The sequence below is a fragment of the Gymnogyps californianus genome, chromosome 6, assembly GCF_018139145.2.
Source record: "Gymnogyps californianus isolate 813 chromosome 6, ASM1813914v2, whole genome shotgun sequence".
NCBI classification, from domain to species: Eukaryota; Metazoa; Chordata; class Aves; order Accipitriformes; family Cathartidae; genus Gymnogyps; species Gymnogyps californianus.
Window position 1 is genome coordinate 37,464,906 of NC_059476.1, and position 17,179 is coordinate 37,482,084.

Here is a 17,179-nt window from a genome sequence, read left to right on the forward strand (position 1 = left end):
AAATCAATCCACATGGCTTTTTTAAATGTTAACCAAAGATCGCATGCAAATTTGCAGAGCGTGTCATTATAATTTGCATATGTACATCTTAATTATCCTTCTTGACCTGCCTTTGTTAATGTCTCAAGTCTAAACTACCCATCAAGAAAAATTATACTATCAGCCTAAAGTGAACATCACACTATACTTTTCTTAGAAAACGAGCAAAGGAGTGGGGGCCTACATCTATTCCCTAAAAGCCGTCCACTTGCCTTGGTGCTTCGTGTAAGGGGGAAAGGCAGTTTGCAACCCAGAAGCTTCAGGGGGATAGAGAGAAGCTAGCAGTATTTAAAGATCCCAACGGAGAAACACAAGCGGTAATTCATTAGTGAGACTGATCCACCGAAGTCCTGCTCTCCGCGTGATGCTGCCACTACAAAAGGAGCTCAGCACCCTCTCCCACAGCGTCACTGTGTAGTTTTTACCACCAGAGTTCCTGCGGTGCTGTACGTATGGATCACAGGCTGTGTTCACAACAGCTTCTCCTGCCTACAGCTGTGCCAGCTGAAGTGGTCACCACCACGACCACCTCCTATACTCAGCTATTCAGCCCCTATGCTCAACTAGTCATCTGTTTACAAACTGTTAATTAATTATTTTTTCCAACTGATTCCATACAGCCTTTTAGCACCATCAGAGTAAAACGATGGAGTAAGAGATGTGCTGCTCTTGTACGCAGAGGAAAAGGCCTGCCAGGGACTGCCCAAGGAACCGAGCCCAGCCCCTGACTGTTGCAACCCATTTGTCACCTCACCCTTTCATAAATTTATTGAACTTCATCTAAAAACCAGTGAGGTTTCTACCGCCCTGTGTCCCTTGCCTCCCCGTCCCGCAGGCTGTTCCCAACTCAGATTGCTCTCGCAGTTCGGAAACTCCTTGCAACTTTCAACCTAAACTAATTCATGATATTTACAACCATTTCTTCTCATGCCAACATTGTCCTTTGGATGAAACTTTTCCATGCGTGATGTTTTCATGAGATGCTTGGGGTACTGGAGCTGAAATGGCACAGAAAGAAAATGAACTGCAGAGCAGCGAGGGATTCTTGTTTGTTTTCTCAGTAATATCTCTCATTAACGTAAGACCCAGCTCCCTGTTAGAAGGCTTTGCAGCTGTGAAGCTTAGCTAATTGGAGCAGCACTTATTTAAAGGAATGCCACACAACTCTGCTGTTTTAATTGCACACCTGTTAAACACAAAACAGTTACTTAAAGACCCAACCAGGTATACTGATGGTGTCTTGGTTTTGGAAGGTTGTAGTAGTGGCAGCAGTGAGTTTCTACTCTGGTCTTGTAGTACTTGGCCCCCAAGGTAGGTAGTTTGAATGCTTCAGCCCCTTCTAAAAATGCTGGCTATGTTTAATCCTCGAACCTGCCAATGCCTCCTGTTCCCTTTGGTGTCTGTAGTGTATTTTTGTTTCGTAACTGTTATTTGTGATTGCACTGCATGGGATTGTCTTTGCTTGGGTTTGTCTGATCTAAAAGCAAACAAAGCATACATCTGTTACGTTGTCTTGACACAGCTACTGAAAGGTAAAGGAGTCTCGAGGTGATACTGTATCTGTTTTATTTCTTGGGCTGTTTTTTGACTGATATATTTGTGAGAGAGAAAGCTTTTGCCTGACGCACAGGGGACCTTGAAATGCAATTGCCAGAACTCTTAAAAGTACCTGACTTGTGTCAGCAAAGAGGCAGGGGAGGAGGGATAGTCTGAGCAGAAGAGGTTTGATTTTCTTTACTTCTAGCTTTGCCCCAGCATAATTCTTCTGTTATCAGTGGAGGTGCTCCTGACTTACACCACTGCAAACCACAAGAGACTTTGGTGCCACAACTTCCGTAGGACTCAGCTATGTTCTGTCAGCCAAATGCATGCACACACGTATACAGTGTCAACACATGCTCTCATCCTTATTACCTTTTTCTTCTTCATTATCTCGGGTCATTCTGTTCGTAGCATTGGTTTGGCTTCAAATCAGCTGCTGGATTCTGAAGGTGCTTATTGTGGGCAGCGCAGTTTATGACCTTCAGAGGATTGTTTAATGCTTCCTTTTGGGTTCCCTTAAAAAGCTGAACTTGATTCAGCATAAAGCATTTTAAAACCTTTTTGAGACTGATATTTTGGAGGAGAGTCTACTGACTTGAAAATTTGTTTAACTTCTACTTCCATTTGCAAACCATCAGCTCCTTTTGCATCCCGGCAAAAGGGACTGATACGACTTCAGCTGTGGAGAAAACTCAGCTCTTAGACCTAATTCTCAAGGGCACTGAGGTAGCTAATTCACACAGATTTCTCTAGGAAGCAGGCACCTAAGTAGGAGTGGCACACCTACGCGCTTTTGTGAGCGCAGCCTGTGACGCTGAACACTGACAGACGGTGCCTAGCACGTGTGGGTATTTTGGCAAGCCCACGGTGCCTCTCTGTGAGTTTTGCCTCTGTTGGGCATCGAGTCGGCACTGTCTCACGCAGTTGACTACCAAGAAAAAACAGCACCTCACGTGGCAGACACACAGAGAGAGGGAAAGGACTCGAGATTATTTGCAGCAGTTGCACTGAAGTATAGAAGATGAAAGACAACTGATCTAGCACTGGGGAAAAAGTATGTGTAAGATAACCGCTCACCTATCATAAAGGTCGGAAAATGGTGACAAACGTTCCCTGTGGTTGCTGCAGACCACAGTCTGGCTTTTTTTAACTGAAGTAGATTAGATAACCGTTTCGGATTGCTGTTCCTACAGCCGCTGATATTGGTACAATCTCATCAGCCCCTGGGGATAAACCAGAGGTTGCAAATCAGTGGAACTTTACTGATTAGCTGCTCTTCCCAAACATAAGTGCCTTGCATTTCAAGAAAAACCCAAATGGCAGAAGCTGGGTTTGCACCACCCTGAACCTGACAGTTCAGTTTCAGGGTCCGTCCCTACTAAAACCTGTGACTGGGTTGTTATTGCTGTTGGTGACTGTTAATTCTGCCCGGCCGTTTTCATGTGAAACCGTTTGTCTGCCACTTCAAGGGTCAAACTCCTTGGCTGATAGCCAAAAAGTGAGACAAGTCTGAGGGTGGAGAAGCTTGGGAAATGACAGCAGAATGAAAGGAGAAGAAGGACCTTCCTGAAGATTTGCTGGAGATGTTTTGCAAGTTCCCTCCCTGGAGCTTGGGAAGAGTTCTTCAACTGCACACCAGGAATCTGTGCCCAGATGCTGCCTGCTGGGGCTGCGGAGGCTCGGCGTGCCAACGCTTTCTGCTTTGCTTTCTGTCTTCTCCCAGAGGCCGGTGGCAGGGTTCGAAAATGACACCGTTTATATTCTTTTGCTTTGGTCATTTTCATTTCATTCTATTATTGTGGTCAGACTCTTCAGATGAAGAATTAGGCTCATTTTCCAGCAGCTGCTGTATAAATGAGTGCAAGACATAGACAGTGTTTCTGTGGGGGGATCCTTTGATCCAAGAAAGAAATCCTTCTTGAACAATTATCTTTAGAAAAATCAGTGAAACCCCCCATGTTCAGTTCGGAGTGCTGCTCAGAGAGGACACGATAAAACTTTTTGCTACCGTTTCTGGTTACCAGATGACAAACTTCCACCTATATCGTTGATGATTCCATCTTTAACCTTTTCATCACAAACTTTCTTCTCCTGTTAAATTATAAAGAAATGACTTTTTTTTGCCGGAAAGGGAAAACCATACTGGATTTTGAAGGCATGAAATATCTTGTCAGAAGAGGAAGATGCGGAGCATGGAAAAAAAAATCTGGTTTTACTGAATAATTCCTTTGCTTCCTGTACTTCTGCTTTGGTCTCCACCATGCACACTGGATGTATTTTGTCTGGAGCCCTCCAGAAATATTCTTCTGCTGGCCCATTAAGGCCTTTTTTGCGGGTACCTCTCAACAGACATACTTCCAGATGGAAAATAAGGATCACGAGGGTTAAATTCCACTGTTACATGTTTTAATACATTTGCTGAAAGGAAATAACGATTTGGCGAAGGGCGGAGGGGTGCAGAGGACGTCTCCCAGCTGCCTGAAAGGCAGAATGTACAACTCCGGATACTTTGTACCAACTGCTATGCAAATCTGGCATCCCTTACTCAGCTCCCATTGCTGAAGGTTAAATTCTGTTCACATGCAAGCCATAGTGTCTTTCCACCACAGCTCTTGCAATTTATTAAAAAACCCTAAAATTAATTATTAAGTACGTATCTTATGAACACGACTCATAACATTTCTACTTCATTGAGTGCATTGGGAATCCCATTCGCCCAAGCACTAAAACACATATTTAACTTTGAGCGTGTGATTCCCAGTGGCCTAAATGATGCTATTTGCATATCTAAGTACTCTGGTGAATCAGGGCCATTATTATTAGAGGTAATGAACGATATTATCTAAATCACTAGGCAGAACTAAATGATAAGGAATTCACATTACAGTTCAGAGAGGAAAGTGCTGATTTCAAGTTCAAAGTGATGTCTTTTAAATCAGAGCAGGTCCCAGAAAGGCAATAACCTTCAGTCACACACCCTTTGCCAACTCAGCTGGAATAATCCTGACCTTCTGATCAGGACGCCTGTACCCAGCGCCCACCTCCTCTCACCAGTGCAGGGAAAGTCGTCTGTTAAAATAATTCCAGGATTACAAAGAGCAGGGAAAAAAGTCCTACTTTCAGTTTCATCTGGAGAATTGCAGTTGTTTCTTAAGACTTCTAACAGATTTATTCAGTCAATAGAGTAATAGGGGAAGAAATTGTTTCAGTTAGGAACCAGGCTGATGAAAGGGTTAACTTATTTTATTTGTATTTTTAATTTTTACTTTTTTGTGGGGGGAGGAGGGAGAACCTGACCAGAACTGCAGGCGGTAGGTGTGCTTTTTTTCTTTTTTTAATGAAACTAATTATATATATAGTTTGATAATGTTACTTTTACTTTTTATTAATGATTTTTGGGGGCGATTTGTTTGCTCTTTTCTGTTTTCTTGTGTTTTCTTCTAGGTATATTTTTAATGGGCTTTTGGAATAAGTTTGTAAAAGTTCCTTACCCAAAATGTCCTAAGGACATTCCTATCGTGTTTTTTTTTTCTCCCTAAGTTCAGTAGTAAAAAGGTGCTTTCCATAGGCAAACCAGTTTTTAGTGGGGATAAACATATCCACACAGGTCACGCCTAGGGACCAGGTACCAGTGACCTCTCCCAGACAGAATGGTCTCTCCAAAACTCTTCCTTTACATTTACAAAACTCAAAAGGGCTATGTTAGGGACCAGTCGATTGAAAATGGTCTCTTCTGATCTTAGGCGGTCTGTCGTAAAGCAATTAGTCTGGCAAGAGTTGCTGTGTCCTCTTCAGCAGCGTTCTACAGCCCGAAATCTCAGGCTTAGCTAGAAAGCTCGGAAATAGCAATTAAAAGAAACATGCTTTCTTGAAAAGGGCAAGCTCTTGGTAGGTACCTACTAAAGTATTGTTGTCTCTTGCTGTTGTTTTCCCTCCTCTAAATCCAGCAATGCGCTCACGCTCGAGCTTATCTTTAGGCTTTGCTTCACGCTGAGCCTACATGCAAATGCTTTGCTGGATGAGGGTCTCCTCTTTTTTTATACTTTTTGGGTTTTTTTTTTCCCCCCCTTCCCCTGTTTTTGTCCCTATTGCTTCCAGATGTCTTTGTCCCAGACAGAACGGCTACTTTCTTTTCTGCGTTTTCAGAAAATCTCTGTTGGTCACATTTTGATCATTTTTCCACTCACTTTTATTATCTATCCCTCCTGCTATACTTCCGCCCTTCTTGTACCCCTTCGTTGTCAAACATTTTGATCTGATGAAAACATCATGGCAAAACATGAATCAAGATTGTAGATGTTTGTTGATATTTTTTGGAGTTGACTGTAAAGCTTCTACTGTTTAAAATGCTAGGCAGCAAGACCAGTTTAGCTTTATAGCTTTCTTATGATTTTGTTTGCTTCTTGAAGTTATTGAATAAATTTGTTCTTTTCTAAACAGACTCAGAATTAGTCAGAACATTGCAGATTTTTTTTAAAGAAAAACCTGCTAAACTTTTTTTTTTCCCCCCGCAAAATGCGAGTTTGTTGAACTGCTGCCACAGAGTTTAGTAGGTTAGACATATTAATGGTAGGTATGAGAGGACTGGTTGTGAAACTTGCGGAGCGGAACTTGTATTCTTGCTTTCCACTGCACGCCGTTTGTCAGTCCATTGTTTCTGGCAGGGGTTTGCTGGGAGTGTGAAATTCCATTTTGTGATAATTCCATTGTTTTCTCACAGTAATGTTTCAAAACATTGCTTCAGTAAATCTTCCCTTCTACTCTCCTGCAAAGACTTGCTTTTACCCTGATGTTGCACACCACCAGCAGCACCACAGACCAAGCAGTTTCACCCTTTTGGGGAGTCTTCCAAAGGAAGCATGCTATCTCAGAAGTGCACGTGGACTGACGGTCTGCGGCCACACCAAAGGCAGAGGCACCCGAGCGAGCGTGAAGGAGGGAGGTGGCGCAGAAGCAGCAAACAAGGCACCGCAGCAGAGGCCTCCAGTGGCCTAATCCAGGCTGCTTTGCAGCTGCAGCACGCTTACCCTCCATCATTCTTTCCACTTCTCCAACCGAACAGGATTACTCTATTATTCCTTCTTGTCCCTCACCGTTTTAAATTTAAAGAGAGGGCAAACTGGGGCAGAACACTGTCATTGTCGTGTCTCCCCCCTACCCCAATAAAAGGAGGACCGAGAGCATCCCTTTGATGCCGGGCGGAATGGCCTGACTCCACAGCGTTCTCATAGTTTTCAATGATGCAGAATTGACTCCAGATGTTGAACAGCACAGTAATGGGAGGGAGTTTCTGATTTATGGGGAAAGCCTGCAGATGTCATGGGCTCTTCAGCGGTACAACTCACAGTGCCTGAGTTACAGGCCATATCTATGTTACCAATTGGCGCAGTATGAGAAGAGAAGGTCTGAAGAACAAAATAGGTCCTGCCAAGGAACTCTATTGTTTCAGGAGGCTTAATTTTTGACTGCTCTAGTCTGGCCTAGCGGTTAGTGAACCACTAACCACTGCCATTAGTGGTTTGGATACATGAGGTGTGCTGCTGGAGCTCACCTTCTGGTTCCGTTTCATCTAGCGGGAATCCAGTTTGTATATTCAGAGACTGTTTTGTGCTGTGAGCCAAAGCACAGCGTGTGGGCCGGGTTGAGAGATTTGCTTTAAAGGTACACCTCTGATCTGGAACGCGGTGCCAATGCAACACGCCAGGCTACAGCCTGCAACCTGCTCTAGAGCATGTCTACGCGGCACCACGCCGTGCCGGAGGTACTGCTCTCAGTGCCCTGGCTTGCGAGGTGGGCGGCAGTGTCCCCCATCCAGCCGAGTTAGCTCTACCAGGAAAGCTGTGCGGTGTCAAGTAGATACCCCCTTAGCGTTCAGAGCCCTCAGAGCAACAGCAACCACCTCCCTGATGTACTTTCCCCACACCTGGAATGCTTGCGTCATTGGCACTGCCCCTGTTTCTCATCTTTATGTAATTCGGACACCAAATTCTTTGGTACTGGGACACTTTCTGTCAAAGATCTGTTCATCAGCCAACATCAGTCAAACATTAATGACCTAATCCCTGCAGGAGAATGATTTCTGAAGCAATTTGTTGTTGTTACATTTCTGGTTTCCTTGAATTTTACAAGAGAGATTTTACTTTTTTTTTTCCTTTGGTGGCATAGAATGTACAATATTTAATATACCTGTAGTAAAGTGATGAGTTATGAGTAGGTCTTGACAGGGCATTGTTTCTGCGTATCTCTTATAAATACTGATTGAGACATTTAAATCTGAATACACTTTTTACACTTTTTTTATATTGAACTTTTCAGCCTGTATATTAAATATCCAGTGTTATTTGGCAATCATTAATGTAAGTGCTGTAATATACTTGTGTTACTGGTAATTATTACTGTCATTGTGCTGATTCTAAGACATTATTTCAACTCCTTTTGATGTAGTTTAGCTACTTGGAATTTTTTGGCCTTCAAGAAAATTCCACACTAAATAATTGCTAGAATGAAGAGAACAAAGGGCTGTTCTTTCCCGCAATCTTTCCAACCTCAGTAGGAGCTTCTTCAGCCAAAATGAGCATTTGCTTTTTCTTTTCTGCTTTTTCCTTGGTAATATGATAATGTTGATTTGCTTTGTCTTTTAATCCTGGAAATTCTGAATTCCATGTTGACCATTTCTAGCAATATTTTAGAAAAGCAGAGATAGCTGTGCCATAAGGAGTTACTGATCATAACAGAATTGAAATATTGTAATTATTTTGTTTTTCTTTATAAATATTTTTTCCACTATTAAGTTTTTAAGCAAATCTTTTCTCAGTGTGATTAAAAATTGAAGAGACACTAAAGGATAAAACATTTAACATGTATGAGGAGAGGGATTCAGTTAAACTATTTCCAACCATATGAATGAAAAATAGCTTATGAATTTTTATGTCAGAACAAAAACTGTGCCTCAGTTACCTATTTCCTGTGTCCATTAACGAATCCAGTGATTTCAATGAAACCACATCTGCCCTTGAAACTAGGGGTACACCTAAAGAACTCACTGAATCACTGCTCAGTAGTAAATAAAGTTCAGTTTTGTACAAGTAAGCTGCTGCTCAATTATAGTGCCTTTAAAGCATTTCTACCTTCTTGTAAAAGATGGAAATTTTGTATGTTTAATTACCAAGTATCCATTTATCAGCTAAAGAAAATTGTGCTTATCTTATTCAGAGGTGCTGTTTTGTATTATGATGAAAACTCCTATGCAAGAGCTGTATATTGCTATGTTAAATACCTTAGCCTATTCACTACATCATTATGAGAATAAAGATGAGAGATTCCAGGAGGAAGTTAGTTTGGGGAATGGACTCTTGGAAAACCAAAGGAGGGCTAAAAAACCAGGCAGGAGGTAATGAAAAATGTCTTGGGCTGGATCGTTGTTGCAATGGTAGATGTGACACCATATTTAAAGTGTCATCCCATCGTTTTCCAAGAGGAGTCTGATGAATTCCCTGTGCCTTGTGTTGAAGCTTTACTCCTTTGTGTCAATGTTTTAGTGAGGTTTCTATTTTAATTTGCGTGCCATACATATTCCAGTACAATCTGCATTTGTTACATATGATGTACATACTTTCTTCTCCCTTTTATAAAAATACCTGTTTACTTACACATAGTTTCTGTCTTTTGTAAATGACAGCTCAAGCAAATAATAAACCATAAATTCACTCACATGTCGTCTTTCCATTTGGGGATGGTTTTTAGGTTAATATCCTAAGGCAATCACGCCATCTGCTGTTTGCCAGTCAGCCCCAGTAACTGTGGAACGAGGTGGCAAACTTCAACCGATTTGGCAGAGGGACAGAAATCTCAAAAATACTGTTATCAGCAGCTCTGTGAAAACAGACGGCTGGAGAGAGGACAGAGTCCTGCTTAGTGCCTGAGCTAAGGGAAAGGCAGCAACATCAGCTGAGATATGTTACTGGACACTGGGGAATCTGCATGGGAGAGAGACAGCCTGAACCCTCCCATTGCATGAATGGCCTTACTGGAGCTCTTTCTCAAGACATGAATTAATCAACCACAAAACACAAAGCTACACAAATTGTGGAACTGAGAGAGAGAGCGCAAACAGAGGGGACAGAGCCAAGACCTGTAGAGTAAAGGAAAGTCGAGACTGACTCTCTAGTTATGCCCATGCTGAAATGATCATGATTATCAGCTTTGTGTATTGTCTTAACTTTCCTCAAAATTGAGAGAATCAATAAGGAGGCGTACATCTATCTCAAAATCCAAGAGTCGGCAGCTATTTGCTAAGGGACCCTATCTAAAGAAACTGAGCAAACATTTTACTAAGAATCCCTGCTAATGCAGGGGAAAAAAACCCTAACAAATCAGATGACTGAGCCTTTGGCAAATGGTCTGGGGATAGCGGAATCTGTTCTCTTGACTTGGTTTTGGCAAGGCGTGGTAATAAGGGGGAAGGTGCCTTTGGCTTCGAATGCCACGACAGCTGTTATGATGATTGTGCTACACCCGACAGTGATATATTCCTCTCATCTAACTTTAGATATCTGAAAATTAGACATCTACGTTGGAGTAAGTTTCCCTTGGCTCCTTTTGCAGCTAAAGGGGAGAAACGGTCAGCTCCAGGAACATCCATCTCTCCCTCCCTGCTCTGATTAGAGACTGCTATTTACTCCTCCTCTCCTATACACCTGGGTTTGCTTCTGTGTTAGCCCAAAGGGAACATATCCACCACCACAGTAGTGATTCCTTGACATGAAAGTGATTTGCTGAAAAACCTTGAGCTCTTGAGTTGCCAGATAGCAAAAGTGCCTCGCTCCTGACTTCCTCTGGGTGAGATATAATGAGCCTTGGATCATGAGGCAAAATCCTCAAGGATCTGGATGTTTAACGGTGACTGATGCATTAAGTTATATAGAAAAATGAACATGTTTGGATGTTCCAACTTGGAAAGGAGAATGTGTTTGAAACATATGATTTCTATCATTCCTTAAGGCTTTAAGGTCACTTTTGCTTTATACAAATGATGGCTCCTGGATGTATATCGTTATACCTTGGGAGAGCAGTAAAATTTTGCACTTGTGTAATAAATGTTTTGGAGGTTTGCTGAGTACTGCCTCAGACAAACATGAGACCCAAAGGCAGGCTTATTTCAACGCATCTTCATTTATTTATAGGTCACACTTTGAGATACTTCCCCCCCCCCCCCCCGAGGGCTCTGCAGTTAGCAGGAAAAAATAGTCAGTTAGTTTAATGATTTAAATTGACTGTTTTAAATCAAACTGAGGAACAATTATGAAAGCAGACAAAGAAGCAGTGCTGTCCTGTCCTGTGAAGTTTCTCTGAAAAGAACTTGGAGTTTAATGGTCCCATCCAGGAAGACAACGTGCTTGTAAATGTCACCAGAGGAAAAAGGAAACGTGTATCGCAGCTCCAAACTATACCAAAGAGCAAAGGGACAAACATCTTTACTAGCACAGGAAAAACTGATCAGAAATAACTACAAAAAATCCCTTTGCAAAATCATGAGAAGTGGGAAATAAAATCTAGTTTTATACGTGAGATGCCAGTTTGCTAAGAAAATATCCTGCAGTACAGATCTGCAGTGATCTGTAGATGAGTGACTTGATGATCAAACAGTGCAATGACACAGTGCTACATCTTTGCTCCTCCAACAAAGAAACGTAGTTCTACAAATGCCAAAACCAAAACATAATTGCATCAGAAGTCCCCAGACACCTGCTGGGATGTGTCACTTTCTGCACTAAAAAACTGTGCTATACTAAAAGCACAAACATTTTGTTGCAAATGGTTTGCTTCAAGAAATTCACGCGCGTTACAGGGATGGAGGCTTTTCTGCCGCTTAGATTGGCAGTGCTTGGTTATCATATTAATCTGTGGCCAAATGCATCACTTGCAAATTTATCGCTTTATCCATCCAGCTTTCCTCAAACTCAGAAACTGAAATAGTTTTGGGGTTTTTTTACTAGTTGATATCAAAACTGCATTCCTTTGGAGGCATAGAGCAACAAGCCAAGAAAATAAACTGTGTCCTTTCTTATATCACCCCTCAGTTTTCTTAGCTAGAAGTCCTACCCTGTTTAATTCTTCAGAGAAGCCATTCCATACGTGTGATCCCCGCAACAATTTTCCTTATACCTGACCCATTTCTGGCTATTGTTTCTGAGCTGTGGAGAGGAATCCTACAGTGTGTTCCTCAACTGAACACAATGTTATTTTCTGGTTTTTGTTCCCTTATTCTTTTTTCTGTAATTCTGAAAGACATATTCATAAATCTCCATTTGGCAAAAAAAACCATGATTATTGTGAATAAACATGACTAATCAAATATTTGTATTAAATTAGTATTTTTACTTATATGACTAAGAAATAATTGAGTCAAGACCATGATCTCTGCAGTCTGCATTGATGTGTTTAAGTAACAAGGATTAAAACACTCCTTTTTAAATAACAAGGATGAAAATGCTCTTTTAATTTTTCTTTTTTTTTTAAAGCTAATAAGCAGCATTTAACTTTTAGAATCAGTTGGTGTTTGGGCAGGAAAGATCTCTCTCCTTCTTGCTTACACGTTTGCTAATCTGTGACTTTTGAAGACATCCTAACCATCAGTCTACCTTAAACACCATGTCAGAATCTGACACACACAAAAAGGTTTAATTCTGAAGTACATGGGATGATCTAATTTAAAAAATACTACTATAAGAGAGTTCTCCAAAAAGTTAGGATTTAGCTTTTCTGGCTTCTTTAAGAAGAAAAGTTCGTTGTACAGAACCTCCTAGCATAACAACCCCATAAGCAGTATGGAGGGTGGAGGAGGGGTTAAAAAATGGCTCAAAGAGGGGGGGGAAAAAGTCATTACAGAAATATAGAGTATTTGCAGAACTCAGTTATTACATCTGTTATCTACTGCTGTAATATATACACACATCAACTTTGATCGAATTAGGTTATCCTAATGACATGACAACGCTTACACTGATTTGATAAAATTCTTGGATTATATATGCCCGTAAGATAGAGCTTTCAGAGTTCTTGACATTACTATACTGCTAGGACAACCCTGGATGCCTGCCAGCCTAAGCAAGAGTAAAGCCGCATCTCTTGGTTCTGAAGCTATGAAATATTCATTGCAATGTTTGAAATATAACAGCTTCTGTCCAAAAGTGAGAGTGCCATAAACAGGCTGTTTTTCCAATAGCTGGAGAGTTAGGCAGTCAGCAGTCTATAAATGCTCCACCAATAGATATGTTGTTTATTTTGACAAAGTAACAGATTGTATTTGCACTCGGAAGTCAACTGGCAGATGGTCTTTGCACAACCTAGTGAGGGCAGACTCTGCTCCTGCTGATTGGGGAAAGCTCTCTCTTAATCCAGCATTGCAAATTTTTGTCTTGAAGAATGCTAGTTAGTAACAATTCTTCCCTGAACAACTAGATCTAAATGGCCAGAACATAGAGCTATTGTGACCAAAAATCTTGGACTTTCAGTCATCTTCTGCATTACAGGATTTGTGAAGATATCCGCCCTGCCAATTCCTCACCGTGTCGTTTAGGTGACCTACTGCTTTATCACTTTTCCATTGCAACCTTAGTGTTCAACACTGAACTCAGAGCTGGAGAGAAAACCCCTTGTACCTTAGTTGCTCTAAAAAACCAGGCAGTTCCAAAAGTGCACTTACTGCAGAACAGTTCACACGTGGTAACTCACTGTTCAAATGCTGCCTTGCTCTGATCTGTTCTACTCAAAAATTGTTTATTCTTGTGTCACAAAGCAACTCAGAATCTTCCAGAAATACTTAAAGCAACATAAAACATACATATAAATGCTGTCAACATTTAGGTTAAGGATAAGCTGTATCCACTGGAGAAAGAAATACAGAGGTGAAATTTACTTTATAGTGGGACAACTAAAAACCACAAAGGCAGGAAAAATGGCATTAAAATTCAGACATCTATGACTGACTTAAAAAAAAAAATTAAAAACAGTGGTACATTATGCAGGTCTTGGACCTCCTCCTCTCTCTCACTTCTCCAGCACTCCTGCTTCCTTCAGTCTCCTACTGCGGGGAGGCTGCGTTATGGTTTGTGAGTTGATGGCCATTCCTTAGCCGTTGCAAGGGCAACCAAGCATCCAGCTTTTCTCCATGCTGGTGCTGCTTCCCCAAACGCAGAAACTCTTCCCAGACCACAATCCCCACAGAAATAATGTAAGCAATAGCAGAAACCAGCTGTGAAATAGGAGATCCCTTCTCTCATACCTGCTCTACTGCCAGTGGCACAGTGACTTGCTCAGGTACATGGCGACTCCTGTGATGTACTGCTCTTACTGACAATGTGAAAACTGGTAGCAAGCTGGTGTGGGTGATAAAGAAGAAATTGAGGGAATTAGATTCTTATTTCAGGGAGCACAAAAGCTGTATTAGGAGGCTGCAGCCCTGCACTCACTGAATGTGATAAGCCTCTTCTAAGACTGTGACTAAGACTGTGACATTTGATGACCACATCAGACTATGAAAGGCAAATGTGAAGAGGAGCCCCACCCTTACATCAGTTTATTTCACCTGATCCATCTGAATGGCACATACCTACCTGGTGGATGTGAAAAAGACAAAATTAAAGCTGAAAATATGCCTGAATGTAAGGAGAATGTTGTTTATAAACAGAAAAATGTTTTTGTAAACAGAATGAGTTGTCCTAATGTTGAAAGTTTGTCTCACATAGAAGACACAATTTTTTTTCCTTTAAAGACCTCCTACACGTTTGTGGTGTTATCACACAGCAACTATTTGATGTTAATCAGTAACAAACTGGGAATGTTTTCAAAAATTTGTGATGCTTATTTTGTCTCATCTCAAATTATTTTTAATTACAAAGCTATGTACCACATGCATGATTGCTAGGATTATTGGATGCAATTATTTGTATCTGAAAATAGAAAAATGTAAATGCTCTTCCTCCTTTTTCACATGGGTTTTACATTGTCTTTCATTTTTATGCTTAGTACTTGAAAATCTTCGTATTTCTCTACCCTCCCAATATGGTTCAATACACTTACAATTCTACAGATATCTTTTTCCTTTGCTAAGTTCAAAGTCTCAACAGGGAAGATCCAAGTAAGACTTCCCCTTACATGTAAAATTCAAACTCATACCCGTGAGTTTTTCTCCTATGGTTTCAAAGCGTTCTGACTTTGTTTTCAAAAAGAAGTGGGGAAGAGAATAGACTCCAAAACATTAATCCACAGAAATGCGTTAGATCTCTTACTCTTTGAATGGCTTGCTTAAAAAGAGAAAAGGTATCTTTATTTCCCTCTTAGTGACAGTCAACATACAGCCGTTGTTAGCGAAATGCTTTACCCAGGGTCACAGAGCAGCTGAGAAAACCCTAGGTTCTCAACTCACTCCCTCTTTCTTCAGGAGATGGTGGGGTCCACAGTTAAGATCACCTGAAGGAACACTTCATCGCTTTTTTCCCCTACCAAATGCAAGTCTATACAGACACAAAAGTTTACTTTGGCAGAGCCAAAACCAAACTCCAGGAAGCCAGTGGATCCTTCTGATTTTTTACAGAGACAAAGGGAAAGCTGAAAGCATGGATGCCTCTTTATCACGCTGTTCTGTTGTTCCCAGCCACTCTCCTAAAGTAACGTTGCACACGAGTTGCAGCGGTCTGGGTTAATATCTCCTAGTGCATTACAATAGCCCCCAAATATCTTTCAGGTGAAATCAGCGCAACGATGCAAGATGTTTGTACAGGAATGACGATATAAACCCAATTTCATGTAAAAATATCCCCGAGATCAGTTTAAGAGGTGTAGCCCTGCACTCTTCTGTTTGCATCAGTCTGTGATCACGTATTTGGTGCTGCCGACAGACATACTGTGAGACTCGTAATACAATCACGTATCTTAGAGCTCAAGCTCTTGAATCCGTGCAACTGCGGGGGAAAGAAAGCACTCAGCTTTCATTTAGAAAGCAAGTTAAGTTTGCAGCCCTCGTGGGTGAGTTGAAAAGCTTGTGAACGCCTTAAATGCTCCAACGCAACAAGACACAAAGAGCTGCCAGTACTCTTTGTTACGGCCGTTTCAAGCCAGTTTGGGGATGCTGGAACATTTGGATTAGATGCACCGTACCAAGACGCGCAGGTCACCTTGCCTAAGGGATACAGGGATGGGCGGCTCCCTTCCTAACAAAAACCGGGCAGGGTGGGTGGAGGACACCTCGGAACCTATCCTCGAGCATTAGCCCAAGCTGGGACTCCCTTGAAACCTCTACGGCTCCAAACTCCGTCATCCTGTGACCAGGGAAAGGATGGGAAGCCGGGCTTTCTTCCTTTACGCTCCCGACTAATGCAAGCCCAGCAGATCCTGGGGACTGGGGTCAGGGGAGCCCTTTCTCTCCTGAGCGTGCGTGGCGTGGGGAGGGATGGAAGAGGCGGGGAGGGGGTGCCTGTGGGAAGGCGGCAGCAGCAGCAGCAGCCCTGGGGCCCGGGCAAGGAGGAGCGGCGCGATGTCTGGGAGGGCGGCAGCGATAGGGGGGTTGTTGCAGGCCCAGGCTGCAGTGACTCCTCCTAGAGGCGGTATGCGGAGCAGGAGGAAACCCCTTCCACCCCCCTCAAGAGGAGCCGCCGCCATCGCCATTGAAACATACAATACGGGAAGAGAGCCGGCGGCTGAGGCGGAGCAAGGGTGCGGGCGGGGGTGGGGGATCCAAAAAGGGAAGGGGGGGGAGGAGGGGGGGGCAAGGAGACGAGGAAAAGAGGGGGAGAAAAAGAAAAAAAAGAGGACGGGAAGAGAAGAAGGAGGCGGCGGCGGGCGCCGGCAGGTGAGGGGAGCGGCGGCGCGGGGGCTCGGGGCCGCGGCGAGGCCCGCTCTTCTCCTTCCCTCTCCCCGCTCCCGGCCGCCCGACCCACCTCCTCCTCCCGCCGCTGCTGGCCTTTCTCCGCAGCCGCCCGGGAGGAACCGGCCATGGCCGAGGCGGGGGCAGCGGCCGGCCGCCGTGAGGGGAAGGGGCGTGTGGGGGGGGGGGCGGGGGGGCCGGTGTGCGGCTGTGGGGAGGAACGGCCGCGGGCGACGGTTGGGGCGCGAGGCGGCGGCGCGCGCGCGCGGGGCCGGCCCCGGGGGGCGGGGGGCGAGGGGGGGGGGGCGCGAGGCCTCCCTGGGGCCTGCGCGCGGGCCCCGCGCGCCTGCGGCTCTCGCGGGCGGCCTCCTCCCCCCCTTCGCCCCGCAGCCAGGCGAAGCCGCAGACGCTTCCCGTTCCGGGGACGCGCTTCGCGGCGGCCGCCGCCGCCGCCCCTCGCAGGCAGCGAGCGAAGCCTCCGTGGCGGCGGGAGCGAGCCCGCTGAGGGGAGGGGGGTGGGGGGGGAAGCGTTTGCGCGGGAAAGCCAACGGCCACTCCCCCCCTCCGCCGCGTCTCAGGGCGCCTGCGCGGCCGGCAGCGGAGCGCGCACGCGGCGCCGCCGCGCACCCCCAGCCCCTTTCCCGTCGCTCACCGGCTCGCGGCCAATCAGCGCGCTCCCTCCTCGCCCGGGCTCTTCGGGGCCGCCCCGCCCGCGGGTGGGGTCGGCGCGCTGGC